The sequence below is a fragment of the Mobula hypostoma genome, chromosome 8 (assembly GCF_963921235.1).
Source record: "Mobula hypostoma chromosome 8, sMobHyp1.1, whole genome shotgun sequence".
Classification (NCBI taxonomy): domain Eukaryota; kingdom Metazoa; phylum Chordata; class Chondrichthyes; order Myliobatiformes; family Myliobatidae; genus Mobula; species Mobula hypostoma.
The window spans coordinates 58,540,095-58,559,543 of NC_086104.1; the positions used below are offsets into that span (position 1 = coordinate 58,540,095).

A 19,449-nucleotide genomic window follows, 5' to 3' on the forward strand; every position below is an offset into this window, starting at 1 on the left:
CTTTTACCTGAGAAAGCAAGGCCACATTTCTAATCTCTGACAATACCTCTAATATCACTGCTCACAGAACTCCTCACTTCTTCCTCTTCTTCACTCTCCTGCTAACATTGCTCCTCAGTCCATTCCTCCTCTTTCTCAGCAGATTCCCGCTCTTATATATTCCAGCTATTCCACCATGACAGAGACATCCTGTTAAGTATTTTTTCAAAAATTCTTTTTTTATATCCCACTATCTTGCAGTTATAGGTCTCCACAAAAGATAGGCAATGAACGTACTTGCTTTCTTCTTTGCAAAAATGAATGGTGACCATGACCTGGAAGCGCAGAAGCATGGTCATTACAACTAGCAAAACTGGAAAAGACTTGACAAATTTGTGAGATGTGCAACAATTAAATCACAAAACTGGAATACCTGCACAGGAATACACCAGGAATTTCTTCCAGAAAAAACAATAGACTTCCGTGGCACAAGAGGTTTCCACAAGTTACACCTGGAGTGAGCACCATGCCATCAATAACTTGGCATTGTTGGATCCGGCTGCTTAATTCAAGGATTAGACTGCTTAGTTGTCATTTTCTTTGTAGCTTGACAATTAATTACACAGGATAACATTTTTTTCCCCGAAAGTGTTGCTTCCTCAGAATTATTTTTGTTTGTGATAGAATGCTTGAAGCTGAACACAAATATTATTTCAGACTATTTGTTTCATGTAGGAATTTAGAGCAACAAGAATATAACTTTTATTGAATATAATATGTTTAATTGCATAATATGTTTAATTTGCAATAGTTCAACTAAGCTGAAAATGTTTTGTTGATGATTTTCATTTGTGCTCAGTGTCTGAGGCTTCTCACTTAATTGTCCAACAATAATCAGCCAGCATTGATGGATTCCAGTTGCCCTGATACTGTTTCTATATGACCACAATGTCCTGGTGAAACCTTTCACCATGCTCGTCACTGACAGCGTGAAGATTTGCAGGGAGGAAGCCTAAATGGGAATTCAGAAAATGAATCTTTAATGACATATTGCACTTCATGGTTTTGTATGCTTGAAACATGTTGTCAACCAGCTGCATGTAGTTTGGAGCTCTGTATTTGCCAAGAATATTTTCACAACATCCTTGAATGCCTTCCACGTGATTTTCTCCAGTCCCACTATAAGTTCTTTGAATTGCCTGTCATTGATGACTTATTTGGCTTGTGGACCTACAAAAATGCCTTCCTTAGTCTTGGCTGCAGTAATTTTGGAAAACATCTGTCTCAAATACTGAAATCCTTCACAGAAATTGTTATGCCTGATGACACCAGATTCCACCCTTGCAGTCTTGAACCCAATAATTCTGTCTTTGACTTTGACAAACCCAAGTCTCTAACCAGGTTATTTCACTCAGATTGAATTATCAGATGAGGCTCACTCAGCATAAAAGGTTCAAAATCTGTATCAATATCAGTGTCTTTCTCTATTCTTGGCTTGTACACCTTGTCATCTTGTTCTGCCTCCATGTCCTGTTTTTCTAAAACCTGTCCTGTCATGCAGCATCCACCCTGCCTAAGCCTGCCCAGGAATGCCTGGACACGATAGAAAACCTTTCAGCTTACATTGTGGGCAATATTTTAATTGACTTGAATTATGAATTGAAATAACAAATATTGATCAGTAGCCCAAAATCAGTAAGATACACCCAAAAGTATTCAGGAAGCAAAATTGTTATTATCCAGTATTATCTGCATTTATTTATTTTACATAATTACTTGTAACTGTTTACTATGGTTTCTAGTGGCTATAGTATGTACATAACAGTTTAATATGCCTTTAGAGGTTATACAAATTATAATTCTGGAAGATTCTTTGTTCTGATTTGTGTGAATAAGTAGTTTCTCATTGGTTATTTTTTATTGCGGTATTGAGTAAATATTTTCTATTTAGTTCATTTTTAATCTAGATTTGAATTGAATTGTTACTAATTTCAGAAGTATAAAGGTAGCCATTTTATACAAAGTGTCATCATTAGTTTCTCTCTTCTTCAAGTAGTAGATCTCTGTCCTTATTTATTTCAACTTCCCTTTGTTCTATCAACTCATAATAAAATGATTGTAAAGCATCAGTTGTATGCCTCGTTCCTGACTTCTAAAGGAATCACATAAGTTATTTAGTCAGCAATTTCCTTGCCACAGACTGCTTAATAGTCTTTTCCTCAGGCCTACCCGCTAGCACTATTTATGGTTAATGTTGTGCGTTTAATATTTCAGTAATATTTGAGTAACGTTGTAAATACATTTTTTGATTAAGGACTTTTTGTTTGCTTACATAATTCATTAAGGGTTATGAGGAAAAGTACCTGAATGGCATATGTCATCATGCCACCACGTCATAATGTACGTCTCACTAAAAGTAAAAAAAAATGAAGAGTACATATTTATCCGCGGTCCTGTATTTATCTTTCAATTACTTTTGGAGTTTCAAAATGTAACAGTGGTACTGAGTAAGTTTTAAAATGAACCTGACTCAACTACCTACCTGTTGAAGTGCAGTGAGATGTTTCAAAGACATTCTGCACAGGGAAGAAAATGAGATAAAAAGTGAAGTTGCAGTTTCAAAATGAGCGCTAATCTGCATGCTGTTGATGAGCAATCTGATTATGACTAGAGTGACAGCAACTGTGAAGTACAACAACGAACAAGCCACATCAGGATTGAAAACAGGAGGGCCAGCACTGCGGGATCGTGACTGGCTGAGACAATCCAACTTGGTTGGAGATCCATCCACCATCTGGATGCCACATCACCTGCAAAAAAGTCAATTGAAAGTGAATTAAGAAAGATCCTGGATTGAAAAACTCAAACATATCAAGGGTAAAACAAAGTTAAATGAAAATGCCACACCCAAGTTTTACAAAGCCCATCCGGTTCCTTATACCATCTGTGATGAACTAGCCAGTGAGCTGGATAAGATGGAGGCTGATGGAATTCTTTCCAGGTTTGAATGAAGACCATGGGCAATGCTGGTGGTCCCAGTAACCATGAAGAATTGGTCTGTTATGATCTGTAGTGATTTGAAAGTCACTGTCAACTCAGTACTGAAAGATTGATATCCTCTGCCCAAGACAGAGGATATCTCTGCACACCTCTTCTGTAGGGATACACTTGAGCAAGCGGATTTAGCAGAGCAGGTGGAAGAAGATTCTCACCATAAACACTCAGAAAGGGCTTTATCGCTATAATACACTTCTTTTTGGAGTAGCATCTGCACCTGCACACCAGCAGAAAGCTACGAACCAGGTGCTGTAAGGCTGTCTAGGCACTCACTGTTACCTGGATGGCAAGGATAGCAAGGAATATGGGCTCAGAGCACAATGCAACAAGTGTGAATTTTTTAAACCAAGCATCACTTACTGTGGTCAAACCATTGACGTACAAGTATTGTACAAGTGTGCTGAGACCACTCAAGTGGTGTTGGATGCCCCAGCGCCAAAGGACCTATCACAGTTGCAGTTTGTTTTAGGAATGGTCAATTACTATTAAAGGTTTCTGCCAAACCTGGCTAATAAGCACCACCCCTTGAACTGATTACTACAGGTCGGGAAGAAATAACAATAGACAAAGCAGTGTGAGGTGGCTTTCCAAAAAGTAATTGGTGATGTCAAACACTGTACTCACTCATTATGAGCCACATTGTCCAGTGAAGCTTGCCTGTGAGGCCTCACCTTATGGTCTTGGTGCAGTCATGTCACATGTTATGAAAGCCCAATAGTCTTTGTATCACATTCCCTTAACCCTTAGCACTGCATAGAATTATGCACAGATTGATAGGGAGGCCTGAGTCGGGTTTGGAGTGTAAAACATTTCAACCAGTACTTGTATGGGAGAGGTTCCAGGACATCTTAAATGTCTTCTTTCTTTAAGGATCGTAGTTTCCCTTCTGTCATTATCAATGATGCCCTCACTCAGATCTCCTCCATTTCCTGCACTTTGGCCCTCACCCCATCCTCCCGCCACCACAACAGGGACAGAGTTCCCCTTGTCCTCACCTACCACCCCACCAGCCTCCGGATCCAGCACATTATCCTCCGCAACTTCTGCCACCTTCAACAGGACCCCACCACTAAGCACATCTTTCCCTCTCCACCCCTCTCCACTTTCCGCAGGGATCGTTCACTCCACGACTCCTTGGTCCACACGTCCCTCCCCATGGATCTCCCACCCGGTACTTATCCCTGCAAGCATAAGTGCTACACTTGTCCCTACATCTCCTGTCTCACCACCATTCAGGGCCCCAAACAGTCCTTCCAAGTGAGGCAACACTTCACTTGTGAGTCTGTTGGGATCATCTATTGCATCCGGTGCTCCCGGTGCGGCCTCCTCTACATCGGTGAAACCCGACGCAGATTGGGGGACCGCTTCATCGAGCACCTCCGCGCCGTACTCCATAACAGACAGGATCTCCCAGTTGCCACCCACTTCAACTCTGCTTCACATTCCCATTAGGATATGTCCATACATGGCCTCCTCTACTGCCATGATGAGGCTAAGCTCAGGGTGGAGGAGCAACACCTCATAGCTTCATATTCTAGGTAGTCTCCAGCCTCTTGGTATGAACAATGAATTCTCCAACTTCTGGTAATTCCCTCCCCCTCCCTTCCCCTATCCAGACATTCCACCCTGCAAAAACTCATTTCAGGAAAGTAGCACCCCCACCCCCTGCAACCCCATACACCCCCCCCCCCATCGACCTTCAAGAGTGTATGTAATACTTTGTTTAGTGATCTTGTCTAATCTGTAAACCAAGTTGGGTATATGCAGCAAATGTGACATTAAAATATGTACTTATATTATATCATCATGTTTGTCCTATTGAAACTTTAAGCAAGTCTACAGGGAGTTTGGCCTCATCACGTAGGACATCAATAGCGTAGCCCCTTGGCAGCAGCTAGCCAGCTAGTCTAAATCAGGGGTCCCCAACCTTTTTTGCATAGTGGACTGGTTTAATATTGACAATATTTTTGCAGACCGGCCGAGCCCGGCGGTGGGCGGGGGGGGGGGTGCGGGTGTTAAACGCGACCGGAATATAGGTGATAAGTCAACTATAAGTCACTTGTAAGTGGCTAATACACTCAATTTCGTTTCTAAAGGGGTTTATCTAACGAATTTAATATTAAACACACACCGCATATTTTCCTCGCATGAATGTAGTGATAAGTCGATTATAACAGTGGTCCCAAACCTCTGGGCCGCGGAGAATGCAGTGGTGCAGCGGTAGCCAGAACGCACCCAGCAAATCTTTAAGAAAAAAGCCAAAGTAAGCAAGCTAGTTGATTAGTTGCCGCCCGGCACGTAAATGTCGGCCCAGATCAGAGATGATGCAATCGGCAATCACCTCTGATCTGGGTCGACATTTATGTGCCCGGTGGCACCTAATCAATTAGCATGTTTATTTCAGCTTTTTTCTTAAAGATGTGTTGGGTGCGTTCCAGCCACCGCTGTATTCTTCACGGCCCAGAGGCTGGGGACCACTGAATTATAAGTCACTTATAAGTTAATAGCATCATAACATTTTAAGTAACATTTGGATATTAAACACACAGTGCATATTTTCCTCGTATGAACATATAAAATCATTGCAACACACCAATATCACTGAATCAGTGGGAGCCCTGGGCTTGTTTTCCTGCAACAACACGGTCCTATCGAGGGGTGATGGGAGACAGCGATACTCGAAGGGGGTTCCTTATGTCCAGTCTGTTCCGCAATTTAGTTTTCGTTGCATTCATGGCAGAAAACTCCGCTTCACAGAAATATGTTGGAAATGGAAGCAAAGTTTTCAGTGCTTTCTGGCTATCTCAGGATATTCAGCCTTGACTTTGATCCAGAATGCCGGCAGAGATATAATGTCAAACATACTTTCCAGCCTGCCGTCATTTGGAGTTGATCTTTTTCCCGCGCTGACGTGGATGATTCACTGGGGACATTCACAAATGGGTCACGGACCCATTCCTTTGCATGTCTTGGGTCACTGATGAGTGACAAAGAGTTGAACTGCACGTGCAGGTAACGAGAGCATCTTGGACCTCCAGGTGGTCCACAGCAGGGGTGATTGATAAGTTTGTGGCCTAAGGTAGAAGGAGATGAGTTATACAGCTCTCGTTACATGCATGTGTAGTTCAACTCTTTGAGTGAAGATGCAGAAAGTTTGAAGTTAATAACTCATCTCCTTCTACCTTAGGCCACAAACTTATCAATCACCCCTGCTGTGGACCACTTCCGGAGGTCCAAGACGCTAACTTCTACGAAGAAAGGATCCGTATGCTCCACGACCGCTGGACTAAGTGTGTAAATGTAGGAAATATAAATGTGCTAGGTCTCCTAAAATTGACTCCTTCTACCTTAGGCCACAAACTTATCAATCACTCCTCGTAGTAGAATATTTTTAAATTACTCTGCAGTTACATGGGTAATTTAGGTGTTCAGTAACTTGACAAGTTACTGAAGTAAAATTAAAGATAGGGGCAAAGGATTACCTTTCAGGAGTTGTACAACAATTCATATACTAAAATGTTTTTGAGAAACATCAAAATTGCCTCAGGAATAAATGGTACATTATACCAGCGAAAAATTAGTATATCTGAAACTCATCTTCGAAATGAATAATTGAACTACAATTAATGAAATATTCTGCAAATACCTTGTGTCAAAGACAATAACTACAACGGTATAAAATGTTGAAGTTATTCATGATAAATTGTACCTTGAATATCAAGCAGTAGTAAATCAAGGCAACTGGACTTGCTGTGTTGTCTAGAAGACATTTCACCACTCATCCTAAAGGCTTCTTCAGTTCCGATCCATGGTGAGTTGTTTAAAAGTATAGCAATCACATGAGGGTCGTCAAGAGTTGTAGAGGTAATGAGAGGGTCATTAGTCTTATCTTTGCACGAATGGAGGTGTGAACTGTTCTGGAGACACCGGTGTAGAGATGTTAGCACTGCATTGTAAGTAGTTAATAAGTGGTGCTGTATCCTATTCCCTCTGTTCAGGGACGGGTTTTCCAGTTTGACAAAGATGGCTTCTTTAACCCCCTCTTCAAACCACCTGTCCTCCCTGTCCAAAATGTGCACATTGTTATCATCAAAGAAGTGTCCTCTGTCCTTTAGGTGTAGATATATAGCCGAGTCTTGCCATGAGGTGTTAGCCGTCCTATGTTTAGCATCGGCTTGTGGAGTGGTTGTTTTGTCTCGCTGATATACTGATCTGTGCGGTTCTCATTGCATTAGATAGCATATACAATATTGCTCTGTTTACACTTGGGTGTACGATTCTTGGGATGAATGAATTCTGTCTGAGTGTGCGTGTCAGTTTGAAAAACACAGGGATTTGGTGTTCGTTGAAAATCCTTCTGAGTTTACTTTACTTTATTGCCGCCAAACAATTGCTACGAGAGCGTACAATCATCACAGTGATATTTGATTCTGCGCTTCGCACTTCCTGGAGTACAAATCAATAGTAAATAGTAAAAAGTTAAATTATTAGATTAGATTAGATTATGAAGACACTCAGTCCTCATTTATTGTCATTTATAAATGCATGCATTAAGAAATGATACAACGTTTCTCCACAGTGATATCACAAAAAAAACAGGACAAACCAAAGACTAACACTGAGAAGACCACATATTTATAACATATAGTTACAGCTGTGCAAAGCAATACCGTAACTTGATAAAGAGCAGACCATGGGCACGGTAAAAATAAGTCTCAAAGTTCTGATCGACTCCCGATAGTCCCGACAGCGGGCAGCAAAAAGAAGAAACTCTCCCTGCCATAAACCTCCAGCTGCCGACAACTGCCGATGCATTGGAAGCACCCGACCTCAGCTGACTCTGAGTCCGTCTGAAAACTTCAAACCTCTGACCAGCCCTCTGACTCCGAGCACCATCTCTGCCAAGCGCTTCGACCCCGCCCTGGCCACCGAGCAACAAGCAAAGCCAAGGACTCGGGGCCTTCTCCTCCAGAGATTCTGGATCACACAGTAGCAGCCGCAGCAAAGAAGGTATTTCAGAAGTTTCTCCAGATGTTCCTCTGTACTCTCACGTCTGTCTCCATCAAATCAGGATTGTGCACGGCACCCTACTTGACAGATAACAGATATCATTCACCGGAGTGGCCGCTGTGTGTTGCATCGTGCCGCCATCTTCTCCTCCTCCTTTCAATTATAAATCATAAATAGAAAATAGAAAAGGGAAAGTAAGGTAGTGCAAAAAACCAAGATGCAGGTCCGGATATTTGGAGGGTATGGCTCAGATCCAGGTCAGGATCTGTTCAGCAGTCTTATCACAGTCGGAAAGAAGCTGTTCCCAAATCTGGTCGTACGAGTCTTCAAGCTCCTGAGCCTTCTCCTGGAAGGAAGAGGGATGAAAAGTGTGTTGGCTGGGTGGGTCGTGTCCTTGATTATCCTGGCAGCACTGCTCCGACAGCGTGTGGTGTATAGTGAGTCCAAGGACTGAAGATTGGTTTGTGTGATGTGCTGGGCTGGGCTGGGCTCTCTGAAGCTCCAGCTACATATAGGATGACTATGCTTTTCCGTCTGTTTTGCTCCTTACCTCTGTTTGTCGGGCTGATGTCCCTGCTGGGTTTTTTTTTGCTGTCTTGATGAAGGCCCAGTTAGGGTAGCTGCAACCTTTCAAGGCTTCTCTCAAATACTTGCGCTCCTTGTCTTCAGCTGTAATGTTGGTGGGCACTTTGTCGGCGTGGTGATGTAGTGTTCTGATAACCCCTGACTTATGTTCTGCTAGGTGATGAGAGTCAAACTGTAGGTATTGACCTGTGTGGGTTGGTTTCCTGTAACTTCAGTACCTCGGTGTCCATTTTTTTTTGATAAGCACTACACAGTCTAAAAAGGCTAGTCTATAGTTCTTGGCATCTTCTTGTGTAAATTTGATGTTATTATCCACCAAGTTGATATATTCTGTGAAGGCTTGCACCTCATGGATTTCGATCTTGACCCAGATGTCATCCATGAACCTGACCCAATGACTGGGTGATGTTCCATGGAAGGTGTTCAAGGCTGTCCTTTCAACTTCCATGTATAAGTTGGCTACAATAGGAGACACCAGTGAACCCATGCCACAACTGTGTTTCTGCCTGTAGAAGACATCTTTATGTTTGAAATAGTAGTGTTGAGACAAAGGGTAGAGTACATATATGATCCGAGTTGAGTGTGATTCTACTGTCCAGGGCACTATCCTGACTTAGCTGTTTTCTTACTGCCTTGTTTGTTTCTGAAGTGGGCATGCATGTGAATAAAGGCATAACATCGTATGACACCATGGTCTTGTCTGTATTCAGCTTCAGCTGCTGAACTTTCTCGACAAAGTCTTTAAAATTTTGGATGTGATGTGGAGTGTTGCTGACTAAAGGAGTGAGAATGGTGGTAAGCTATTTTGCAATGTTGTAAGCAATTGAGTTAATGCTGCTCAAAATTGGCCTGAGGGGGACCCCTTGCTTGTGGACCTTGGGGAGTTCATATAAGGATGGGATGGCTTCTTCCGGACAGAGGCTATTATATAGGGCCTGATCAATGACTTTGCTTTTCTCTAAATGTTGCAAACAGTCTATGATCTTCTTCTTGTAGCTGCTGGTACTTCATATGTATTAGTATCATAAAGAAGCATGTATTCTTTGTAGTGGTAATCTTCTGTGTTGAGAACAATGGTACACCTTTCTTTGTCTGCTGGTAAGATGGTGATATTGTGTCCTTTCTGAGCGATGTCAGTGTCCTCCTCTCTTGTGAACTGAGGTTGGATGGGGGTGCTTTGGTGCAAGGCAAGGCAGCAGAAGCTTCCATACTAAGTTGTTTTGCTTCTTCTAATATGTTGCTACTGCAGATAGCTGGTCTGTGGCTGTGATGAGGTTCACCATTAGTACATGTCGAGTGACAACAAAGTATAACCCTTTTGCAAAGACTTCAATCTCTGGTTTGGTAAGTTCCCTGTCAGACAGGTTCTTTACCCACTTATCCTACTTATTGTTTGTTGCCCCACTCTCATCCTTCTGTCTCCAGGTTAATTCTTCTATCTTTCTGTTACTGTTGGTTCTAGTTGCTAAAATGATAAATTTGTTCCTTTGTCTTTCCTTACCTCTGGTATGTTGGGCCAGTTGAGCGTGTTCAATGAAGTCAGACACTGCCTGTATAATGCTGGCCAGTAGTTGTGCAGCTAGACCCTGTTGCATTTGGTTTTTCCTGTCTTAAGCCACCAATAGTGAAATAGATCTGTCTTGCCCACTCATTCAGTAGTTGTTTCTGAGCCTTCTGAAGAATCCTGTTTGCTCTATATCCTTTCATTGTGGAATTTCTAAGTAATCTTTAGGGTTTGGCACAGCTTTGTGGGCCGAAGGGCCTGTATTGTGGTGTAGGTTTTCCACGTTTCTAATTCAGACACAGGCTGTTCAGGGTCAGTTCACTTCTGCACCTGAGGTTGAATTGTAAGTGTTTCCTGTAGTCCGTGAATTTTCTCCCACTGTTCTCTCAAGCTCCTTCATAGACATATTGCAGCTTGAAAGAAAGTTAAGATTTGTAACTAACAGACAAAACTATAGTTCAGAACCACAGATGTACTGTATATGATAGGATAAATTTATTCGTTGCTGTAATTGTTCTCATTTTATTTCAGGTTTAAAAATACTATAATGCAAAGCAATTAGTTCTATGAATGAATACTACACCTTTGTCCCAGATTTTACAGTGCTTGGCTCTATATTGCTGCACTACACATGATTCCGCACTTACCTTGTAGGTGTCTGTGAGAATGAATGTGATGGTCAGGAGTTCTATCAATCTGTATGCTGGGATTCAAAGCATGGTTCTTAGGAAATCCAAATTACCCTAAACCAGTATGAACTGGTATAATAAAACAGAAACTGATGGAAACTGATGATCAAGCAGCATCTAGAGAAAGTGAAACATTTAACATTTGGGTCTGGAAACTTTCTTCAGAAAAGAAGGAATACCTGGTGTAAAATTAGAGTCCTCATGTATTTGAAAGGAGTTTTCTAACCAGGAGATTTGAAGGAAGGAATGAGTTGTTATTTATTTTTACTTACTTTTTAAAGAAATATTTAAAATAATTTTTTAACACTTTAATCTTTTTTATTCTTAAAATTATTCTGATAAATAATTATTTTAAATGATTTACTGTGATAAAATGTAATTTCATATGTTTCTGAACATTGGAGACATTGCTTTGCGGTTCTGTCAGAATGTGAAACCCTGCCTCCATCCTATCAAGAATTTGGACAATTCCAGGATCAGAGCCTCATCAATTGTACTTCATATTCTATGTACCATTAAGTTACTTTGGGTCACACCATGTCCAATTAATTCTGGGAGGGTGGGGTGGGTTGGTGGAGGGGTCCAGTAGCTACAGGCAGCAAATTTGGGTCTGAACCAGCTGAATTTAGCCCAAGGTACTATTTTTTCATTTATTTAACATTACTGCATGGAGTAGACCATTCTGGCCATTTGAGCAACACTGCCCTAGCAATCCCCGACAAACCCGGTTAACCCTAACCCAGGGGTCCCCAACCTCTTTTGCAACGTGGACCGGCTGACCCGGGGGGGGGGGGGAGGGGTGGGTAGGGTTGCCAACAGACAAGAGTAGTAGTCAAATACGTTGTGTTACCCTGAGAAAAATGACCATGACCATGAAGCCTTGCGCGGGCACCAGTGCGCATGCGTGTACATGCCGATTTTTTTCTACAAGTCGTTTTTGGCCATTCTGTTCGGGGGGGGGGGGTTGTTAATCATGGCCGGAATATAGGTGATAAGTGGCTAATACACTCAATTTTGTTTCTGAAAGGGTTTATCTAACGAATTTAATATTAAACACACAGCGCATATTTTCCTTGCATGAATATAGTGATAAGTCAATTATCAAGGGAGGACAGGGGAGCTTGAAGTAAATGTTGAACGAACTTCCAGTAGAAGCGGTAGAGGCAGGTTCGATATTGTCATTTAAAGAAAAATTGGATAGGTATATGAACAGGAAAGGAATGGAGGGTTATGGGCTGAGTGCAGGTTGGTGGGACTAGGTGAGAGTAGCGTTCGGCATGGACTGGAAGGGCAGAGATGGCCTGTTTCCGTGCTGTAATTGTTATATGGTTATATATGGTTATATGGTTATATATCACTTAAACACTCCGAAACACCCTGAGCTGTAACAGCGTCGCACTAACAGCTACACTACTGCATACTGTATATACAAAGCAATCCGTCAGACCAGTCTAATATTGTATTTGATCATGACTGTTTTTTTAATAAAATCAATAATTTATAAAATATCCACCCAACTTTGTTCTGCAGCATTTAATGCACTTTACCAATAAAGACATATTAATTTCTAGATGAAAATTTTAACTGACTGAAGCTTAAAAGTCTTTTATGACTTCCATTGTGTTTGATTAGAAGGCTTGTTTCCTGACAACACCACTGGAGTCCTAGTTCTAATTTTAATGGTTCTGTCCTCCTCTTCCAAACATACTTACAAGACAGAATAATTTTTCTCTACTCCATTCAACCTGTACATTATTTTAAACAGTTCAACTACTTCATATATATAAAAATTGGAGAAAAATGTATATCAGATTTACAGTTTTTGCATTTTTTATCATTTCATGAGCAGAAGAAAAAGTAGTAGTTTGAGAGAAAAAACATTAACAGCCATAAATGTGAGTTAATTATTCAAAAATAATTTAAGTTTGAAGCTAACTCACTCTAATTATGATTTTGGTTTGACAGCATGATTACTTAAGATGAGGTATCCATTCTAGCTTTTAAAATTTACAAATGGGGCAAGTTCTGGTAACATCAGCTGTGGTGGCCCATTTCTAAGTGCCTTGGAGATGAGGTACTGACCTGTGTTCTTAAACTGTTCATTGTGATGAAAATAATCAACATATTGTCCCAAAACAGTCCCAGCACTGAAAAAGGAGCAATGACATGTTTCCGAGTCAAGACAATATGTGCCCTGGAGGGGAACTTGCAGTTGCTGTATTTCGATCCCCTTGTTGCCCAAGTTCTTCTACAGCTGAACTTCATACTTGGCCCCCCATGTGGAAAACCTCATATCCATTTGTACACCAAGATGTCAGCCCTACTCAAGTAGGATGCCTCTCTAGCTCCTCCAAATCCCCAGCCATTTTCCAGTGTTGTAGAGACTGAGAATCATTTATATTTCAGAAATAAACTTCATTCATAATAAAAATATATAAAAAAGAAATAATTCAGAATGTTTGTATTCACTGTCAGTTAATTCAGTAGTGTTAACTTGTTTGTTAAAACCATAGCACCATTGCCACTTACGTGGCCCCCTGTGGCAATAACTGATGACTAGTGCTACAAAAGTAGGGCAGGTGCAACATAATCCCATCTCTCTTCATTCATATTACAGTTGTCTCCTTTCAGTTGCTGCACTTTGCATTCCATGTTCTTACATTTTCACAGAAGGATGTTGTTTACATTCATTCCCTTAGTTTCAAAGTGTATTTTTACTAAAGTAGGATTTCATTATTCAGTCTTTGTAAATTAGTAACTGTGATATTATCCTCAATTTATCATAAGCACACCCACTGCCAGAAAATATTTAGTTATTTTAATGCCTTGTATGTAATACAATATATGTTAGTAGTATTTTTAAAAATCTTTCTCTGGAGTTTCTGTATCGGTGTATTATTTGTAAGTGCATGAAATCAGCTAAAACAAAGGATCAGAATTTTATATGCATATTATGCACAGTGCAAGTAAAACTTTTATGTTCATTTTGTGTTGCCTTAAAAACTTAATTACAACTAACAGTTGATAAATCTGCTTTATGTCCAAACTGTTTCAGAGAAACTTGCTTACCTTTCAAAAGGCAGCAGGGGATCTGCATCTGGCCTTTGTACAATTTAAAAGTATTTGTTTTGTAGCTGTGGGGAGGTTGGAGAGAGGAATTCACTTCAAGATAATCTATTTAGGAGTACTGGTGATGATAATCTGTGTTGTTTTTGAACATGAAAAGGCGGAGTTTATCTTTATGGTAGCTTTAGCTGTTGGATGAAAATTTGTTGAGCTTACAGATGTGTGCCTTACAACCTTCACCCTTACAACCCTAATTGTGACATAAAATGGTGTCTGCGATTGATCAGGTAATAATGCAAGATAATCCCCAGTAATGGTTTATTATTATTGATTTAATATTGTCACATGTACTGAGGTTTTGTGAAAAACTTGTCTTACATACCATCCATACAGATCTATCCTTTATAATGGTACAAGGTAAAACAATATGAGGCTGCAGAAAAGAAGTGTAACAGTTACAGAGAAAGTGCAGTGCAGGTAGACAGTAAGGTGCTTGGGCGTAACAAGGTAGATTGTGAGGTCAAGAGTCCATGCTATTGTACTAGGGAAATGTTCAATAGTCTTATAAGAGTGGGATAGAAGCCATCCCTGAACCTGGTGGCTGTTTTATCTTTGGCCCGATGGGAGGATGGAGAAGAGAGAATGTCTGGAGTGGGTGGGACCTTTGATTATGTTGGCTGCTTTACTGAAGCGGCAAGAAGCACAGATAGAGTTTGTGGTGATGTAGTTGACTTCCATGATGTGGTGAGCTGTATCGATAACTCTGCAGTTTCTTGTGGTCATAGACAGAGCAATTGCCATACCACACCATGATGCATCTGCACAGGATGCTTTCTGTGGTGCATTGATAAACAATTGGTGGGGATCAAGGTGGACATGCCAAGTGTCCTTAGCCCTATAGGTGTGCTGGTGAACTTCCTTGGCTATGGTATCAATGGGTTTGAATCAGGACAGGCTGAAGGTGATGTTCTCCATGAGGCACACAAAATCCTCAGAGTCATAGAGTGCTACAGCACAAAGTCAAGCCCTTTGATCCACCAAGTGTCTGCTAAGCTATTCTGACTAGATCCATTGATCTGCACCTGAACCATAGCCCTCCAGACCAGTGCTGTCCAAATACTTATCCACAATTACGTTAAATGCTGAAATTAAACCCACATCCACCACTTCCACTGGCAACTCATTCCACATTCTAACCACCCCGAGTAAAGAAATTCCCCCTTCTGTTCCCCTGAAATATTTCACCTTTCACCCTTAATCTATGACCACCAGTTCAAGTTCAAGTTTATTATCCAAGTATGTCACCATATACTACCTTGTGATTCACCTTCTTGCAGATATTCACAGTAGAACAAAGAAATAACACTTTTCTTGCTTAGTAGGGGTTTTTTTAATCACCAAAATTTTTTCAATCTTTAAAATAATGTTTTTTTTCTCGAGACATTGTCAGTGTTGCTTACATCGATGTACTCATGTTAATTTTGGATAATAACAATAAAAAGATTTGAAAGACAAAAGATAAGAAATAACATAGAATCATGAAAAACTACACTCAAAGACTGAGCAGCAACCAATCTGCAAAAGAAGGAAAAATGTGCAAATACAGAATAAAATAAATAAATAAATACCAAGAACATGAGCAGTAGTGTCTTTGAAACTGAATCCATTGGTTATGGAAACACTTCAGAGTTGAGTTTATTCACTGTGGTTCAAGAGTAATAACTGTTCCAGACCCTGGTGGTGTGGATCATAATGCTCCTATACCTCCTTCCTGCTGGCAGCAGTGAGAAAAGGGCATGACCTGGATAGTGAGGGCCCTTGATGATGGATGCTGCTTTCTTAGCTATCGAACATTGAATGGCCTAGATAGAGTGGATGTGTGGAGGATGTTGCCTAGAATAGGTGAGTCTAGGACCAGAGGCTCAGAATAGACTTCCATTTAGAACAGAGATGAGGAGGAATTTCTTTAACTAGAGGGTAGCGGATCTGTGGAATTCATGGTAGCAGAGGTTGATAGGTGTTTGATTAGTCAGGGTGTCAAAGTTACAGGGAGAAGACAGTAGAATAGGATTGAGAGGGATAATAAATCAACCACGATGGAATTATGGAGCAGACTTGATGGGCCAAATGGCCTAACTCTGCTCCTTTGTCTTATGGTCTTGTGGCAGCACTCCTTGGTAGATGTGCTCAATGGTAGGGAGGAGTTTGCCTCTGATGGACTGGGCTGTATCCATCACTTTTTGTTGGCATATCTGTTCTTGCACATTGGTGTTTCCATACCAGGCTGATATATAACCAGTCAGGATACTCCTCACTGCATTTATAGAACTTTGCCAAAGTTTCAGATAACATATCAAATATGGGAAGTTCTTGTCAGGTATATGGAGGAATTTAAGGTGGCGGGGTTATATGGGAGGCAGTGTTTAAAAGGCCGGCACAACATTGTGGGCCGAAGGGCCTGTACTGTGCTGTACTGTTCTATGTTCTACGTTGTCCCATCCAACCTCAGTGGGAAAAGATTGTTTGCATTTATCCCATCTATACCCCTCATAATTTTGTATACCTCTACCAAATCCCTGATGACAATTAGTAATGCCACCCTTTTTCTTTTAATCCCTCCAGCTCTAGTGTGTCTAAAACAACAGAATTCCAGAACAATGAGCTCCCAGTCCGGCCACCAAATCTCACTAATGGCTACAATGTCATAATTGCACATGCTGATCCGTGCTCTAAGCTCATCCACCTGACCTACAGTACTCCTTGCAACCAAACAGAAGGAGCTCAGAACATTATTCACATCATGCTCAATCCTCACAATCTTAACACAAAGATTCTCGCTCTCTCTCTACTGACTAGTACTCCTAACCATGTTAATAGTACAAGTCGTACAAATCAATAGACTGACATTATTTACTCATTGACACTAAAGACCTACACGTCAGGTATGACCCAATGGCACATAAGGTAGTGTGGCCACCTCTCAGCTTCAGCAAGCCAGGTTTGTTGTTGTTTGTGTGAAGTTTGCATGTTTTTCCCGTGACTGTGCAGATTTCCTCCCACATCCCAAAGATATGCTAATTAGAGGGCTAACTAATCAAATATGCCCAGTGTAGGTTGAAGTCAGGTGATTGCTGTAAGACTGGGAATAGAATTAACAGGCAAAATGCTGCCTTCTTTATTGTGATAAAATAAGAAAATTTAAATAGCAACTTTCTCAACATCCCATAGAGATTTACAGTAAAGAAATGTAGTTACCGTAATGCAGGGAACACAGCAGGCAATATATACAGAGCAAGTTCCCATAAAGAGTAATGTAATAAAGAATAGATAATCCATCCTTTGCAGTGTTGATCGAGGGATTAATATTGGCTATGACAGCTGGGATAAGCTCTCAGATAAATACTATATTACACTTTCATGATGCGTAATACTTCAGTTCTATTTTATTTGGCGATGCTGCTTGTGGGATGGATGTTGTATTGAAACTTGAGCAGATGTCTCTTACTTTACTTTGAAATAGATCTGCAGAGTGATTTATATCCACCTCGGTCTGCCAGTATAGCACACCCTCAGTACTTCACGGTCCAGATCTTATGTTTTAAGTGTGACTTAAAGCCAGAGTGCTATTGACTAAACCATAGCTCACACTCAATGAGGGGAGTTCCATGAAAATGGAGTACCGATCAACTCAGTAGGAAATTCAGAAATGTGGTGTGTTATTTAAATAGCATTGAGTTGGTAAGCATTCACTTACAGCGACAAGGGTGTCCCTGTTCATCTGTCGCTGAAAGCAAACATACTGTGCAGTTAAGAAGGCAAATGATATGCTAGCCAGAGGATCTGAGTATTGGTTCTTGAAAGACCACACCTGGGGTATTGTTTGTAGCTTTGGTTCTGTTACCCATGCAAGTATATACTCGCTATAAAGCAGTGCAATGAAAGTTCACCAGCTTGATTATTGGGATAGCAGAACTGTTATGTAAAGAGCGATTAATTCAACAATGTTTGTATACACTTGAACTTAGAAGAATGAGAGAGGACTTAATCATTTCTGTCAGGAGATGTGTCCCTTGGCTAGGATACTAGAACAAGGGATCACAGTTTCAGGTTACAGGATAAGAGATTTTGGAATGAACCAAGAAGAAATTTAATCTCTCAGAGGATGGTGAATCTGTGAGTATTGCTACCACAGAGCACAGTAGATGCCAAGTCACAGATTTTTTTTTAAGAAGGATAGATGAATTTTACATGTAAAATACATCAAGGGATATAGAGAGAGTTCGGGAAAATGGTATAATATTGAGATAGAAGGTCAGCATTGCCTAGTGGAGCAAGATGAAGGGCACAAACAGCTTACTCCTGTACCTGCTTCCCAATATACCTTCATCTTTGAAGTCCACCAACAGAGACGGCAAAGCCCCAGTAGGAATTAATCATTATGGCAAGTTTTCACTGCTGGTGTCTATGTGTAGGTCTTTCAAACAGTCTCTTAAATTTTCTTTGGATTTTTTAATTGCTAGGATGCTAATGGAACATCTACAGGGCATTTGAATATTATTTATTTAAATTTATTAAACAAGTGACCATAGCACACTAATCCATTATGATACCGAATATAGTTTTGAAGTCACTTACTTATATTCATTTAAAGATTCTTAAAAAAAATCAAAGATTTTGGACTGAATCCATGATTAAAATTCTTATTTTGTGTGATAATTCACTTGGCCATATTACTCAAACTGGATTAACTTATGATCATTAAATAAATTGAGGAATACATTTTAAATGGTGGCAGTTGTTTCAGTCCATGATTTTACATTCAGTGATATGAATTTAAGTTTGAATAAGAAATGGGCAAAGAAAAATACACAGCAACATCTACTCTGGTGACAAATGGCTCCCAAATTGTCAATTGTACCAAAGTTGGAAATTCTACTCTTCATATCTGAGCAAACCTCTGACAGATTAATTTGAGATTTAAACTCCAATATCTGCATTTCAATGTCCAATTTACTGCAGTGCACCCTTTCTCTTACGGATTCCCTGCAGTGTGATCACTGGCAAAATGACATAATTACAAATTGGATGACAGTTTCTATTATAAACATTAATGATGTCCGTAAAAAAAATGCAAAACAAAGTCAGAATGTGGCCATTTAGTTAGTGATTTTAAGCAACTTCTTCATGCCTGATATGTTATCCTTGACCCCTAATTCTGCTACACCTGAAGTTTGCATTTATTCTTAACTCCCGGTGAGCACCATGGGAAATTGCACTTAAAAATGACATTAAAATGGGAATTGAATTATATATCAGTGTATAATCGAATTATTTCCATTCTCACACACTGCTTCAGTGAACAACTTTATTTATTCTATCCTTTGTATCAATTATCATTTTGGTTGATAATGATTATAGTAAAACCTGATGTTTATTAGTACAAACTAGGCAAATATTTCATTATTATTTCATATTTTATTATTATCATTTCCATATTCTGTCTCTTTTATTTTATTTGATTTAATTTAATTTAATTCAGTTCATAGTTTGGGTTTCTTA

General features: G+C 40.2%; 1 long non-coding RNA gene across 2 annotated transcripts in view; it reads right to left on the reverse strand.

Annotated features, from left to right (window-relative positions):
* Positions 1-722: 722 nt before the first annotated feature.
* The window catches only part of LOC134350563 (uncharacterized), a 32,551-nt gene continuing 13,824 nt past the window's right edge, over positions 723-19,449 (reverse strand). For both annotated transcript variants that reach the window (XR_010018935.1, XR_010018936.1), the window contains exon 4: positions 723-2,789. This is a non-coding gene — a long non-coding RNA (uncharacterized LOC134350563). The remainder of the gene's footprint in view (positions 2,790-19,449) is intronic.